The following is a 16,745-nucleotide window of genomic DNA, read 5'->3' as shown; positions in this document are numbered from 1 at the left end:
TTCGCTCGGCTCTTTTAGATTCCCCCTCTAGGTCCACTTGGATGGTGGGGAAGGAATCTGGACCCAGGGCGCAGGCGCCGTGTACAGCTGATTGAAGCGTTTGAGCTTCGGCTATCTCCGGCGGCTGACAGTAGTTGGTACTGCGCAGGCGCTGCGCCTGCGCAGTACAGGGGGGGAACTTATCCGCCGAGGGAACTTTCTCGGCAAGACACCGGCCTCATATTAGGAGAGAACAGAAGAGCAGAGCAGAGTGTGATGTCAGTAATTTGATCACTTTATTGAGAATAAAAAGTATCCCCTTACATGTAAAGAAAGAAGCATGCAGCCTAAAGGAGGGGCAGTCACTAGCTCACAGGATGTCACAACAAAAGAGATGCAGGAAGAGTAGAGACAAGATCCATGCACAGCATTACAGTGCAGCCTTAACAGAAAAGGATAGGCTTGATAAAGGGACTAAATGCCTGGAAATGCATTGCCTGTAATCTCATGCGTGTTTGACTGCAAACTTTAAAGCCCCGCTCTGAACAAAACTATTTTTTGACCAGCTCTCCCTCGCACTTACCTCCAACTAATAATATTGGGGTTTTTCCCTCTTCTCTTGTGAAGCCAGATACTCACCTAATTCCCCTATCCAGGACCCTTGCCATCACTGGTTCTGGCTGGAGGGGCCACTAATTCAGTGCTGCAATGCCAATGTCCCCCTAAGATTGCCTTTGCCCTACTGCCTCCATGTGATGTCCTCTTCTCTCTTCTGAGAGGGCTCTGCTGCAGCCCATGCAATAGGAAGAGCAGGGCTACAGTATGTTTTTTGAAATATAATAATTAGTTACAAGGGAAGGGCAGGAGAAGACTGGATTTTATCCCAGAGTAGGGCTTTAACATATGTTATTTATGCTATAACATATGGAGGTATCCTGCAAGGATGACCAGATCAGTGGGCTGGACCTTAAAAAATTAGGAATCAGGTTGAAGGAAGTTAAATGAAGTTTATTAAGACAAATAATACAATTCCAACACCAGTAAACCATAAACAATATAAGTGACATATAAGCATGAAAGTGCAGCAACACAAATACAACCTTACTGGCTATGTGCAAATGGATGGAGCACACCTGAGCAACAAGGTCAAGACAGAGATAGGTAACAAGGGTAGCAAGGAGCAAAGTATTGGGAGCTGGAAGCAGGAAGCAGGGTACAGGGAGGAGGGACAGGAACAAGGATCAAGATTATTCAGGGACAAGGCTCACAAGAAGAACACTGAAGCACTGAGCTTCATTCAAGGGTGGGATTATATACCTTCCAGCAACCCACGTTGGGTGCAGCCTAATTACCCAGACAGCCCAGCAACTGGGAGACACCTGCTGGTGGCCTCCAGAACTGCGCCTTTCGACTCTAGGCACAACAGTGCCACCAGCAGGTGACTCGGGTAATTACATAAGTCCTAACATATATATATACTCATACCTCCCAATTTTCTGGGACACCTTTTAAAAAAGTCACCTTTTACAAAAAGTGTAGCTGCTGACTTTTAATAAACAGCCACTCACCTGTCCCACGGTCCAGCGATGTGGCCACCAGCAGCCATTGCAAGTGTGGGCACCCAGCTGTAACAGCTTGTGGCTTCACAGCCGGGTACGCAGTGCGCATGTGTGAGTCACGCTGCACGTTCTGAATGGCTGGGCAATCTTCTGGCACCTGTGACATGTCCCAGAAGTTTGCAGGGAGGATGGGTGGAGAGGAGAACTTCCGCTTGGCGCAGCGGTGCTATGGGCGGAAGTGGGACCTGGAACCTGTCAAAACCAGGTAACTCCCCCCCCCCCCCCCCCAAAAAAAATGACATGCCAAATGTGGCATGTCAGGGGTCAGGAGTGCTTAAAGCTGAAGTTCCATTTTTGGGTGTAGGAAAGAGGGACAGTGGGATTTGGGTCCAAATGAGGAACAGTTGGGAGGTATGATAAATGTATCCTCCTTTTGTTCCCCCACCGCACTGTATAGCCAAAAGGAAAGTCCTGTGTAGTCACCGCAGTTGCAATTTACACAAAGATACAGACTCCCCTGTGGATTGGAACATGGAGAAAGTCACATGCCAAACACTTAGTAGTTACCTACTCCCCCCCCCCCCACACTACATCCAGCCACTAATTTACTTATTGCCCATGAGATTGCCAATCAGCTCAAAAACAAGATGGATACACTGCGTGATGAGATCTCCAGTGTCCAGCTTTCTCCTCCGATCAGCATACCAGGTCCAACACCACACTCAGTACTTTCCTCCTTTGACCCTGTTACCACTGAGGAAGTTGCCAAACTTCATTCTTAGGCCCAACTCAACACCTGTCCCCTGGACCCTAACCCACATCTTCAATCTTTCACTCTTCATCTCCACCTTTCCCTCTTCTTTCAAACATACACTGGTTACCCCCATGCTTAAAAAACCCTCACTGGACCCATCTCTCTGCTCCCATTTGCCTCCAAGCTTCTTGAACACCTTGTTCACAACTGCATGAGTTGCTACCTCACTGATAACAATTTTCTTGACCCCCCCACAGTCTGGCTTCTGACCACAACATTCCACTGAACTGCCCTACTAAAACTCACTAATGACCTACTAACTGCTAAAACCATCAGCCATTACTCCATACTCTTAGACTCTTCTGCTGCCTTTGTAACAGTTGACTACCCACTCTGCCTCAAAAAACTCCCCTCCCTTTGCCCCCACGACTTCCTGATTCAGCTCCTACCTATCTCAGTGCACCTTCAGTGTCACCTACACTTTCTGTTGGGGTACCCCAAGGCTCTGTCCTTGGGCCCCTTCTATTTTTTCTACACCTCTTCCCATGACTAGTTGATAACTTCCCATGGCTTCCAATACCACCTCTAAGCTGACGACACACAGATCTATCTCTCTACTCCCTAGCTTACTCCCTCAATCTCCTCATGTATCACAAATTTACTAAGCAACATATCAGTATGGATTCTAGTAGTATTCCATTTCCACATCGCAGCGCTCTCAGCACCGTAAGGTATATACAGTGGTTGTAGTTCATTAGTGGTTAGTGTTGGTCATCAGGACCTGCACACTGGCTAGTTAGAAAGTTGCAGCTTGTGGTCAGTGGTTACGTGCCTGAGTTGAACGTTGGTTGACCCTGAAATCCTCGGCTGCAAACTAATACAGGACTCTATACAGTACAGCACAGCATCTTGGCAAGAGGATCACAGGGTAAAGACAGTCTCTTTAGAGATCAACTGTTAGGAATCTGAATCTTAGTCAGAGATGGTGACAGGGAACAAAGCCCGGCCTGATTGAAGGCATCTGGAGGACCAATGAGAGACTCTGCATACAAAGGGACTAGAGTGGGTTAGATCCTTTGTAGGCAGTGTGCCCTAATAACTCACACAACTGAAAAATCGTGAGTAATGGCTGCATCTGGATAGTCTTTTCTGGCTTCTTTAGTTCTAAAGCAATTCACGCTCGATCTCAGGTCTCGGTGACATTACTTCTAAGGCGAGTCTCCCTCTTCTGCACAACCTCTTCCCTTCCCTCCCCCTCTTTCCTTCTCTATTTCTTTACTTTTATTCCATTCTCTACCTTTTCACTCCTCCCTGCATCTTTCATCCCCCAGTCCTTTTTATTTCCCATTCCTGTAACAGCTGTGAGAAGGAATGATGCCTAGTACAGTAATCACTGATCCTCTCAACCAGAACGCATGAACATGCTTTCAGTCTACTACACACACCAAGATCAACGAGAGGATGTTGGCAACAAAACAATTGGAGGCCCTTGCATGCCTCCTTTCTCACCCTTACTGAGTGTATGATAGTTGTGTTACAATCGGGTATCTTCTGCCTTTAAATAACGCCATGATATTATCTTGATGTTGAAATGCACTTATGTATCGGTAAATGATTGTTCTCAGTTATAGTATTTAGATTGTATCTGCCAATTTATCTGCTTTGACTGTTTTATGCATCTATCTGTATCTAGTTTTGGAAAAGAATGAATTCTTATTGTTTGAAAGTAAAAAAAAATGTCTTCAGTGGATATGAAGCTCCCTGTTGACATGGGGGAGGACTGGGCCTCATTCAATAGAGCCGAGGAAGGCTCTGGTGATGATGGCATCTTATAACATGGAGGGTCTCAGTTTTCAGAATACAGGCAATGGATCCTTCAGTAAATGCCCTATCAACCACTAGGGGAGTATGGTTTGTGGGCACTGTCCTCTCATCCTTTCTGTGTCTGATGTTAGTCTGGTTCTTTCTTTTTTTTTTGTCCAGTCTTGGCCAATTCCTATACAGCACTGATGAGTAAATCTACAACTAAAGTCATTGTAGGTCACACTCTATACTCCAAAAAATATGTGATTTAAGAATGACTATGCACTCCAAAAGGGATGGAAATTTAGCTCATAGCAATGCTCTGGATGTCACAAACAGAAGATGTGAGGGGAAATCTGACCAATAGGGATGCAGATGGCTATAGAAACTGGACACAGTATCTAACCGTATCCCCATTTTATCAAAAACAGTATATACACAGTATACATTACTTCCCAGTCTGTTATATTTGCCTTGACACATTACAAGACCTGCTATCACAATGAGATGTTTAGGAGAAATCACAGTTTGGTTTTGTGATTCTTTTCATTTTCCAGCTGCTGCATACTAGAAGTATGCTAGTAATTAGTATGTGGTTACATATAAAGTGTTACCACTATGATATTCTGTTAAAAAGGTTTTCATGTAATATATGCTGTAATTTGTGAAAGCCATCAAAGTTATAACAGCATTACTGATGTTCCAAGTTTTGGAGTGATAACAGCATTTCTGAAATGTTCTCCTTTAATTGCATCCAAATTCATCGTCAAGGGTCATTAAAAGTTAAGATTTTTAGGCAACACCCACAATTTCTCTGTGAATATGTGCAGGTGTCAGTGGCTTGATGGCCAGTCCGTAGTATGGAACTAATAAAATTCTGGCAGAATTTTACTGCTTAGGGGATACTGTTGGATAACATTAGATTCTTGTACAGATCAAGTCAGGGTACAGTAATGTCAGTAGTGTCCATTTTTTTATTTCAACAATATGTTTTTATTTTTATGCACAATAGTCGATATATGTTATGTCCTGTAAATGTTTCTGTTTACTATGATCCCATATAAATATGTTTAAATTAATAAATGAAGGATAAATTAAAGCTGAATCCTAGGGAACCAGTTATAAACACAGATGAAATACATATATTAGAGCTGTTTTACCTGTTAACGGATTTGGATTTCTGTCCACAAAGTTCTAATTTTTACATGGCTCTGCCATACAGCACAACTCTGTTGAGTTACATAGTTACTATACATACATAGCTAGTCAGGTTGAAAAAAAGACACAAGTCCATCTAGAATCAACAAATGATAGGGGTAAAATGGCGCTACCCATACACTAAGGGCACTAGAAGTAGGAGAAGGGGTGAGGGGCTGTGCCAGGGGTGTACTAAGGACTGTACCCTACGTGTACAATCAACACCAAACCTCAGCTCCTATATCACAACCTGATAACCTCTACCCAGTGCCTAATGTGAAATTATTTAGATATGTGTGTAAATAAGTGAAGGACACACATCCTGAAAAGACCATATGAGTGATAAAGAATTAGAAATAAATACATTAAATATAAATTCCTAAACTATGGTACCATAAGGGCTACCCTTAAATTGCATAATATTATGTGCATACAAATACGTGAATACCAACATAAAAAATTACATAACATATAGATCCTACCAATTAGAATAGTAATTATAAAAATGTGCATATGATGTGCATCTGCACAATCAGACAAATATAAATCTATAAGTGCCGGTGGTGTTACATCCAGTAGAGGTTAGAAATAAATAAATAATGTCCCAAATGTCCAAATACCCATAGAAAAAGAGAAAAAAACTAATTCAAAAATTATATGAGATCAAAACATCACCAAAGGGTGTGTATACGACTATATATATATGTATATAAAAAATTGATAGTAGTCCACATGTAAATATTAATCAGGTAGTGTACATGGAGGTAGGAGAGATCTTCATAGGTGACTTGAGTGCTTGCAGTATATCCCAGTGACTTATGTGCTTCCCCTCAAGGGTCCCTACTCACCGAATCCCATCGCCACCGCAGGGGTAATACGCATAAGTGTTGCACTCTATAGAGCCAGTCCACCAGAGTGTCTGCTGTGTAGATCCCAAAAGCCTCCCTTTAGTTCCTGATAGGATGGACGTGACCAAAATTATATACCTCATAGAAGAAAAAAATTGTCTCCCATAGTGTAGTAAAAAAGTTTTAGTTTGTCCGTTTATTTAAAAACTAAAACAGCATACATAAAACAAGCAGCGTTTAAGTCTACGGCCAGCTGGGGCTGATGATGAGCAAGCCGCAAACACTAAAGGAGCCTGAGATATGGGACAGCAGTGGCCCACTGCGTTCCAGCTGCGTTCCAACCTCTCGAGTTCCAGGAAGTGACGTAGTGTGCGTGGCTCCATGGTACATGTTTCATCATTGACGTCCTCAGCAACGCTGAGGACGTCAATGACAAAATGCGCTCGACGGACCGTCGCTGAAGACGTCAATGACGAAACGCGTACGATGGAGCCACGCAGACACTACGTCACTTCCTGGAACTCGAGAGGTTGGAACGAGCTGGAACGCAGCGGGCCACTGCTGTCCCATATCTCGGGCTCCTTTAGTGCTTTGTTTTGCGGCTTGCTCATCATCATCATCTTCCTAAGCGCGGCTTCCTTCTTTATTTTAAAAACAAGTCCATCTAGTTCAACCAAAAAAATAAATAAAAATACAATCCCATATACATAATCCTATACCTGCAGTTGATCCAGAGGAAGGCGAAAAACTAAAACAAAAAATGAAAAATAAAAAATAAAGAGATATATACACACCCTAAAGAGTTAACTACAAAATAATTTATTGCTTAAAAGGAGCAAAATACAAAAAGTAACAACAAGTAAAAGAATTCCCGCTTATTCCCTGTATAAAGAGCAGAGAGGAACTAAAGCAATTCCCCCATGTTCTATATTTCCCTATATCGATAGAAACAGACAGCCCATATGGATATTGCACTTACCCCCAACAAATAAAGGGGAAAAGGCTAAGGATAATTCAGCAGTCCGCAGGCCCCCTCCCTTCCCCTAGATAAGAGCACTCCCTATAATACCTGTAAAAATCCCCCAAGTCATCTGTAAACAAATAAGTAGCATAAACTTCCTAAGAGGGGCAGTGTGTTCCCAAAAAGATGTGTATAAGTCACACTGTTCCACAATGGAATGATGCACAATCCACACTATTTAGATATACCAATATAATACGTTGAAATTGTAAGCCAGTCAGCGGAGCAGACATGCATTGTTAGAGCTCCACACCGCTGAGGAGAGAAGAGAAGGACAAAGCGGAGCCTGCAGGCTCAAAAGGTATCCATTTGAACCTTTTTGCCCCTGGGAACAAACTGTGAAAGTTTGGGCAGGAAATATGGTACTGGGAGGAAACCGTGGCAGAAATAAAAATCACCTCACAAAGAGCTCACAGGCACTCACTGCAGCTGAAGCAGCTCCAGTCACCTCACAAGATACAGCATCAGGGCGCTCTCACAGACAGAAAATGTCACAGCAAGACTCTCCATTTGAGTCAGATACAGAACAAATCCTCTCACAAACTTCTCCACAAGCCTCCTCAGCATCCCCAGTAATATTATTACAATTTGAAAAGATGCTTCATAAGGCTTTAAAACAAACCTCAGACCAAATAACAAAAAGCCTAACCAAAGAAATAAGAGAGCTGGGAAACCGCACCGCAGCCCTAGAAATAAAAATGGATGAAATTGAAATTACAACCCAAGAAAATATAACAGAATTGGAACAATTAAAAGAAGAGAATTTAATACTTCAAACTAAGCTTGAAGATTACGAAAATAGAGCCAGACGTTCAAACTTGCGCATAAGGGGAATACCTGAAACTGTGACAGACCTGCAATCTACTATTACTGCTCTATTACAAGAACTATAGCCAGATATCCCTATTGAACGTTTAGAACTGGACAGAGTACACAGAGCCCTCACAGCCAAAAAGAAAGATGGACCCCCACGTGATATAATCACAAAATTTCATTATTACAGAACGAAAGAACAAATACTAATTGCTGCAAGAGAAAAAAAGGAACTTAAATTTCAAAGACACAATTATCAAATTTTTGCTGACCTATCCCAACTTACTATTACTAAAAGACGATCCATGAAACCCCAACTAATGGAACTGCAACGCCACAACATTATGTATCAATGGGGCTTCCCCTTTTCAGTCAGATTTAACTACTAAGGTACAATTTACAGAAGCAGATCAGCAGATGAACTACAACAAACCCTTTTAAAATTAAATCTGACAGAACCCACAAGCAGCAACTCTCCCACACGCAGAAGAATGGCATCATCTTCACCTTCAGGCAGCACTCAGAAAATTTCAGAACAAAATGGGAATCATCATTCTCACAAAAGAGGCCGTTATGCCACATCATCCAGGGACCAAGAAGATTCAATGGACTGACATCCTAATTCCTGATATCTCTTCATTTATTATACTAAGAGATGGTTCTCTATAAAAAAACTGTATTTATAACTGAATGTAACTGCATTCTGATAGTCACACACCGTGTGGGATCATGTTACATTCCAGTTATATTTCTTATTGCTTCTGATTCATATAGCCTTAGAATATATAAGTGAAATAAGGAAATTCTTGTTCAGTTATATATTATCAGGTAATAACAATAGATTTATTACTTTTTAGGACAAATATGTTCAATAATCTAGAAGTAATGGAAGCTTTTTCTTTTTTTTCTTAAAACAAATATATTATTACCTAACTAGTTCCTAGAATTATGTTTTTGTTTATTCTAATCTGAAGCAATACAACCTCAATTTTATGAGTTAACATATCTAAACAGTTACATATGAATAAAATATGTAATTGTTTACTCTAAAAGGGTTAAAACACCAAAATAATTCAAACTATCTTCATCAATACCAAAGTCATTAACAGTACCTTTCTAACTGAATTATTTAGCCTAGGGCAAAACTAACCATATACAACCACCCTGGAATAAATAATTTCAACAAAAACTATATTCTGCACTCCAATTAATGAAACATCATTTTGATGTCTTTTGACATAGCACTTCTCTCCTGTAAGCGGAAGATCCGTGTACCCCCATTAGCCCTCCTCATTCTCCCAACCATATTATGTGGGAGTGTGACGAAGGCACTTATTCCCCTGAGAGAGATATTTATTCTCTTTCACGGGTAAATTGTGATTACTTGCAAAAAATAAGTTATACAATGTATCATCTAATCTCATATGTTTTTTGTTTACTCTTTACTCCAGAATTCACTGGTTTCTTTTCTATCTTTTCATCTCTTCAGTCCACACAGGTTGATCTGCGCAGTCAGCTCTGCATAACAAAAAGTAAGTCAAAACTATTTGATCTGTTGCCATGGCACCACTGAATATACTTTCCCTGAATGTTCAGGGAATAAATGTCCCTCAAAAAAGGACCAAAGCCTTCTGTACTTTCCATAACAAGAAGGCTCACATAGTATGCCTCCAAGAAACACACTTCACCAAAGATTCTACTCCAAAATATATTTCTCATTTTTATCAACAAATTTACACGGCTTCTGCCTGTACCAAGCAAAGGGGAACTCTAATTGCATTTCACCGATCCACACCATTCACCTTATCATCAGAAATTAAAGACCCAGAAGGTAGATACCTGATACTCATGGGTTATATAATGGATACAGCAATCACGGTGATTTCCTACTATGCTCCTAACAAACAACCTACACCATTCCTCTCACATATATTACAAGTGATTAATACACACAAAATAGGAACAGTGATAATGTGTGGGGATTCGAACCAGGTCCTCCTCCCATTTCTAGATAAATCACCTTTTACACCATCCAAAATAACCTCTAGATTACCTTTTTCTCAACTTCTTTCCAAATACAATCTGGTAGATTCGTGGAGAGAAAGTAACCCAATGAAAAAGAAATTCACTTATTTCTCGCACCCTCATCAAACCTTCACCAGAATAGATCATATTTTTCTAACAATAGGAATGTTACCAGAAATTATTGCATCAGATATAATTCCGATTCCGTGGTCTGACCATAATGCAGTATACACTACTATAGCCTCAGCCATACCAAAAGCGCATGACCCAACGTGGTACTTACCGGACATAATGCTCAAACACCCACTACATCAGATGGCCATTGAACAAGCTTTAAAGGAATACATATCAATTAATAATACAACAGACGTCTCCCCAATAACACTGTGGGAAGCTCATAAGCCTGTCTTGCGTGGTACAATACAAAGAGAAATGGCACTATTTAAACGGGAACGCAAAAATCTAGCAAAAAAAATAGAACTCAATTTTAATGCAGCCTACATATCATTCCAAGATAATCCATCTCAGAGTACAAAATCTCATCTGGAAAAATCTAGATTGGAATACGATCTATTTCTCAGTCAGTTGATAAATCCCTCGAATGCTCCAAACACAATTTCTACATTAATACAAACAAACCAGGTACATATTTGGCTCGGGCATTAAATTCAACTAACAAATCTTTCAAACCAATACGTTTGAAATTATCAAAAAATGTTTATACTTGTAATCCAGTTAAAATAGTCCATAAATTTCACTCACATCTCGCAACTTTATACAAGACAAACAATGAATTTAATCCTACAGAGGCTGAATCCTTCTTCTCAAAAATAACCTTACCTGAGTTATCTCAGAATCAAAAAAGCAGTTTGGATGAGCCTATAACTATAGATGAAGTTGCTAACACCATAAAAGACCTAAAACTTAACAAAAGACCAGGCCCAGACGGCTACTCGGCTTTATACTATAAAACATTCTCAGAAATACTCTCTCCCATTCTCACTGAAACTTTTAACAAACTTCTAGATGGACATTCTTTTCGGCAAGAAACACTAATGGCAATTGTTTGTATGATCCCAAAACCCCTTTCTGATGATACTTCCTGTGTGATATATCGGCCTATCTCTCTGTTAAACCTTGATATTAAATTATTAGCAAAAATAATAGCAAAACGCCTCAATAGCATTATAGGAAAATTAATGCATAGAGATCAAGTAGGCTTCATGCCAAAAAGACAGGCAGGCGATAATATACGCAGGGCAGTGTTATTGGCACATATTGCTAAAAAACTGAAAATCCCTTTATGTTTTCTATCTCTCGATATTAAGAGGGCATTTGACACAGTATCCTGGCAATATATGCAATATTCATTACAAAAATGGGGTTTTGGACCCCACTTTTTAACATGGATCAAAGCATTATATAATAAACCCAAAGCCTATATAAAATATGCTGGATACAAATCTGATGCCTTTAATATCGAAAGAGGTACCCGACAGTGTTGCCCATTATCTCCCTTATTATTTGCCCTTATACTCGAACCCATGGCCCAATACATCAGAACAAACCAAACTATAACTGGCATTGAAGTAGGAGGTATCACACACAAATTATGTATATTTGCAGACGATATATTACTTTTTCTATCATCACCACAGGTCTCTGGTCCTAACTTAATACCAGCTCTTGATGGATTTGCAGCCCTATCCGGCCTTATGATTAATCCTAAGAAATGCCTAGTGCTTAATATTTCACTCACAAACATGAAATTGATCCCGGCTAGGGCTGCACTCCCATTCACATGGGCAGAAAAATCAATCCCATATCTTGGAATTCATTTAACAGCATCTCATTCTGACTTATTCTCAACCAATTATCCTCCTGTATTAAGACAGATCACAAATCTAATAAAACAATGGTCGCAACTTCCTTTATCCTGGATAGGGAAGATTAATGCAATCAAAATGACTATTCTACCCAAATTGCTTTATCTATTCAGAGTCCTCCCTATTCCAATTCCTTCCTATTTTTTGAGAATAGTACAAAAAAGAACAACTTTGTTTATATGGGGCTCTTCTAAACCACGTATACCTATACACACACTACATCTTCCCAAAAATAAAGGAGGCCTGGGATACCCTAATTTTACTAACTACTACAGAGCAGCACATTTGGCCAGTCTGTCCAAATACCATGCAAAACAGGAAATCCCATTATGGGTATTTATAGAGGCTTCAGAAAATGACCCTCTATTAATATCAAACTTATTATGGCTTGATCCTAAAGACCGCTTTAAAATTCATAATCCCATAACTAAACACTTCTTATCTCTCTGGGATAAACTAAAAACCAAATATCAGTTACAATCTCCACACAATCCTCTCCTGTCTTTTATCAGAAATCCGGCCTTTTATCCGTCATGGATCTACCCAAATTCTTTTAAAGCTTGGACAACATCAGGCATTCAGACACTAAATGACTTCATAGCATCTAAATCATTCCTTTCATTCCCATCGCTTAGAGAAAAATATGATCTACCAAACTCTGAGATATTTAGATATCTCCAAATCAAAAATTTCTATACACCATTCCTAAAGGGGGATACACCATTATCCCAATTATCCATTTTTGAATCAATCTGTACAAAAGATCCATTTGCTAAAGGTACAATTTCATCACTTTATAATCAATTATATGGAGTAGCAAATCTTAATAGACCCTCTTACGTTCAGAGGTGGGAGGAGGACCTGGGACGAACTTTAGAAGACACGGACTGGTCTAATATATGGCTCACATCTAAGTCATCTTCACCCAACATCTTAGCACTGGAGACAAATTATAAAGTCCTAACTCGCTGGTACTTTGTACCCGCTAGAGTGGCAAAATATTCACCTAATACCTCAGCTCTTTGTTTTCGAGGATGCCCTGAAATGGGCACACATTTACACATATGGTGGACATGCCCAGTAATCCAAACCTTCTGGAAGGAAGTCTTCGTGATTGCATCTAAAATATTTTAAAAAATAATACAACCAGATCCATATATAACTTTACTTAATCTAAAACCGGAATGGATAACACTCTCTCAATTCAAACTTATGATCCAACTAATAACGGCTGCAAAACAAACAGTGGCCAAGGCATGGAAATCTCCTACATTGGTACTAGCAGAAACAATTCACAGAATGAATAATACAATGTCCCATGCTAAGATGGTAGCCATCGATCAAAATCAAATTCCAAAATTTGAAAAACGTTGGCATCCTTGGATAAAACAACAGTTCCTGTCAAACTTCAATGACTCTGTCCTGTTGCCATGGTAACAGATTAAATGACTTACAGAGACACTCATTCTAAGGCTTCAAAGAGAACTAAAAAGAATAATAAACTGACGAGCGGGACAACCTTGTGGACCATACCTCTACCTTTCTACCCTTTTTCTTCTTTCTCTTTCCTTTTCTCCACCTTACGATTAAAGCTCATTATCAGAATTTATTTGACCTATATACACTCTACCTGTAAACAATATGTATAGTAGGTATAAATCATTTAAATACCTACAAAAGTAACTAAGGAAATGATATATATCTTTAATTTAGGTTTACGTGAACCCAATGTTTAATATTTGAAATTTCATGATATTTACCTATATAAGCCCTACTGTAAAACAATGAGCTTACTTTATAGATCCTTGTAAACTTACTTTATGTATCTTTATAATATTGTATACTCAATAAACTTCTTTTGACAAGGAAATTGTAAGCCAGTCAGTCAAAAACATGGGGCTAGATCAAAAAATGTAGCTAGTTAATCACAGTGGAAAAAAAAACACTATTAGTCCAAAAGACTTATTGGTAATAAGTTCCCTTCACGGGCAGGTATATTATTTCTCCAAAAAAGCAATAAATCCCCATAGATCTCATCCTGATGTTAAAAAATGTAGTACTGGAGACAAAGATATATATTTTCATGTGCCAGAGAGATGGTATGAATCCTTTAAATTATGCAATAATTGATGATATTATTCCTTATTTCAAAAACACATATATTCACAGATAGAAAATTCACTGTAACCACATGCTAGGTTTCCCGCAGCTTGCAGGTAGATTTCCATAGGCAATTGATACGGTGGTATGACTCTAAATCAATAGTGATTACTCATGGATCCAGCTGGTAATGCTAATCCTGTGTGGAAATCAATCTGTCAGTGTATGTACTAGGCATACAATTCCTCAGCGCGGACTTTCTCATCTCTTAGATTTTCAATTATTGCAATGTTTCAGTACTATCCATGCATGCACTGATAGTAGTCTAACGGACAATAAAAATCAAAGTCCAGAATTCTGGCACATAGCGTAGGTCTCTCCATCAAGGTATTCAAAATAGTTCTTTCAAATAGTGCATCATTTGCTTTCAAATCAGCTTCCTCATAGAGCCAGGGTGTAGGCGGGGGTCGGTATAAGACAGGGGCGCTGTCCCAGTGTAAAGTTTACATGTTTCATTCCTCTGATACCGGAACTTCGTCAGAACTCAGGGATAGTCAGCTATCACTTGCTTAAATATAGGGCCTCACCCCACCTTTAATTACCTTCAAATCAACACAGGTGCTACCCATATTGCTACCAATAATCAATATATTAAGTCTACAAGTGCTCAAACCATTAAAAGTATATGTGCTGTGTTGCCCCACATGTCCACACTGTTTGCAATCTTTTCACACATCCATTCCCATACATAAGGGAACATAATAATAGTGCTATGTACCTAAACTTAACATTATCACCTCAGACAGACACATTCATTGATTACTTTAAAATTACCAGGTTCTCCGCCATGTCCTCACCAACATAATACTATTACATTTATTTTTTGGTTAACACACTGTCATGTAGCCATAATCATTACATCGCGATCCTCACTACTTTTAGCCATATTTGCTGTATCACGATGCATTTAATTTAACAAACCCTTAGCACAGCCAACATGCACTGCAATTGTTTCCAAACTGTTCCAATACCCCTATAGGGAAATTCAGGGGACTAAAGCTTCTTTTATTCCATCATCTGGTACATAGACACAAATGAAAACACCATATCGGTCGATGCATTGACTGAATCCAATCTTACATCACACATATACTTGCAGTGTTTGTCGGCTTTTTCAATGCAATATCTACCTGTCAATTAATGGCAGATATATAAAGATGGAATCATTCTATTCGCATGTTATTGTTCTATCATATGCATGGCATGCAAAAATAAAATAGTGATACTCTTGACAGTTTCTGATTCATCGGGTTTAGGAACAGGAAATCAATCAATACCTCACAGAGGGAAATGAGCATTTATGTCATTTATTAATTGCACTGAGTTCAGTTGTCTAATCACTTTGATTGTAACTTACTTATACGACATAGTAGTTGTAATATCTCTAAATGGAATGTCTATCTATGTGATTACTCGGTCATCATCATGTTTATACGAGATTCATGCATTCTGATGTACGGGGTGTGAGCATTCACTAATCCCCCATACACCAGACAATTCCCACTGATTGTATCCAATGGGTCCGACATCTTTTGAACCAACAACATCAGATCATATCCAACGTGGATTGTGTACTGCAGTAAATTTACCCGCGATATAGTCACAGATAGAGACTGTCAGCCACTTGCTTAAGACATAGTGTGCAGTATCACCCAAGATAGGGCATGTACACATCTACCCGCGATACAAGCACAGTCGCCCAAGAACCAAGCATATACACATGGTGTACTGGTGTAGGTGGATTTGTCAGGCCCAAGGTACACAAAATCAGAATTATAAAAAGAAAAGAAAAGATGGACAATTGCTTTTAGTTCAAACAGTACTCTTGATAGTTTCTAATTCATAGGACTTAGAAACAGGAAATCAGCTAATAACCCAAAAAGGGATATGAACATTTGTATCATATATTCTCTTTACACTAGGTTCAATTATCTTGTCATTTTGACTGTAAAATACTTATACAGCCTGGTAGTTGTGACATCTCAAGATGGAATGTCTGTCTATATGACTATTCGTTCATTCATGGAGAATGATGCATCATACTTATACCAGATCCATGCATTCTGAGGTATGGGGTGTGAGTGCTCACTAATCCCTCATACATCAGGAAATTCCCACTGATTGTATCCAATGGGTCCGACATCTTTAAAAACCAGCCAACATCAGGCCGTGTCCAAACACGGATTATGTACTGCAGCAGGTCTACCCGCTATATAGGCGCAGATAGAAACTACCAGTCGCTCACTTGAAGGCAAAAAACCCCAGCAAAGCATGCTCCAATTTGCTACAGCAGGGGAAAAAAATTCCTTCATGATGAGAGGCAATCGGATTTTCCCTAGATCAACTTTACCTATAAATATTAGCACCCAGTTATATTATGTACATTTAGGAAAGAATCCAGGCCTTTTTTTAAAGCAATCTACAGAGCTGGACAGAACCAGCTCTGGAGGGTGTCTATTCCACATTTTCACAGCTCTAATGCCCTGTACACACGGTCGGACATTGATTGGACATTCCGACAACAAAATCCATGGATTTTTTCCGACGAAAGTTGGCTCAAACTTGCCTTACATACACATGGTCACACAAAGTTGTCAGAAAATCCGATCGTTCTGAACGCGGTGACGTAAAACACGTACGTCGGGACTATAAACGGGGCAGTGACCAATAGCTTTCGTCTCTTCATTTATTCTGAGCATG

This window comes from Aquarana catesbeiana, linkage group LG02, assembly GCF_042186555.1.
Source record: "Aquarana catesbeiana isolate 2022-GZ linkage group LG02, ASM4218655v1, whole genome shotgun sequence".
Taxonomy (NCBI): domain Eukaryota; kingdom Metazoa; phylum Chordata; class Amphibia; order Anura; family Ranidae; genus Aquarana; species Aquarana catesbeiana.
The sequence above is the reverse complement of the archived record's forward strand: the minus strand, read 5'-3'. Positions refer to the sequence as shown.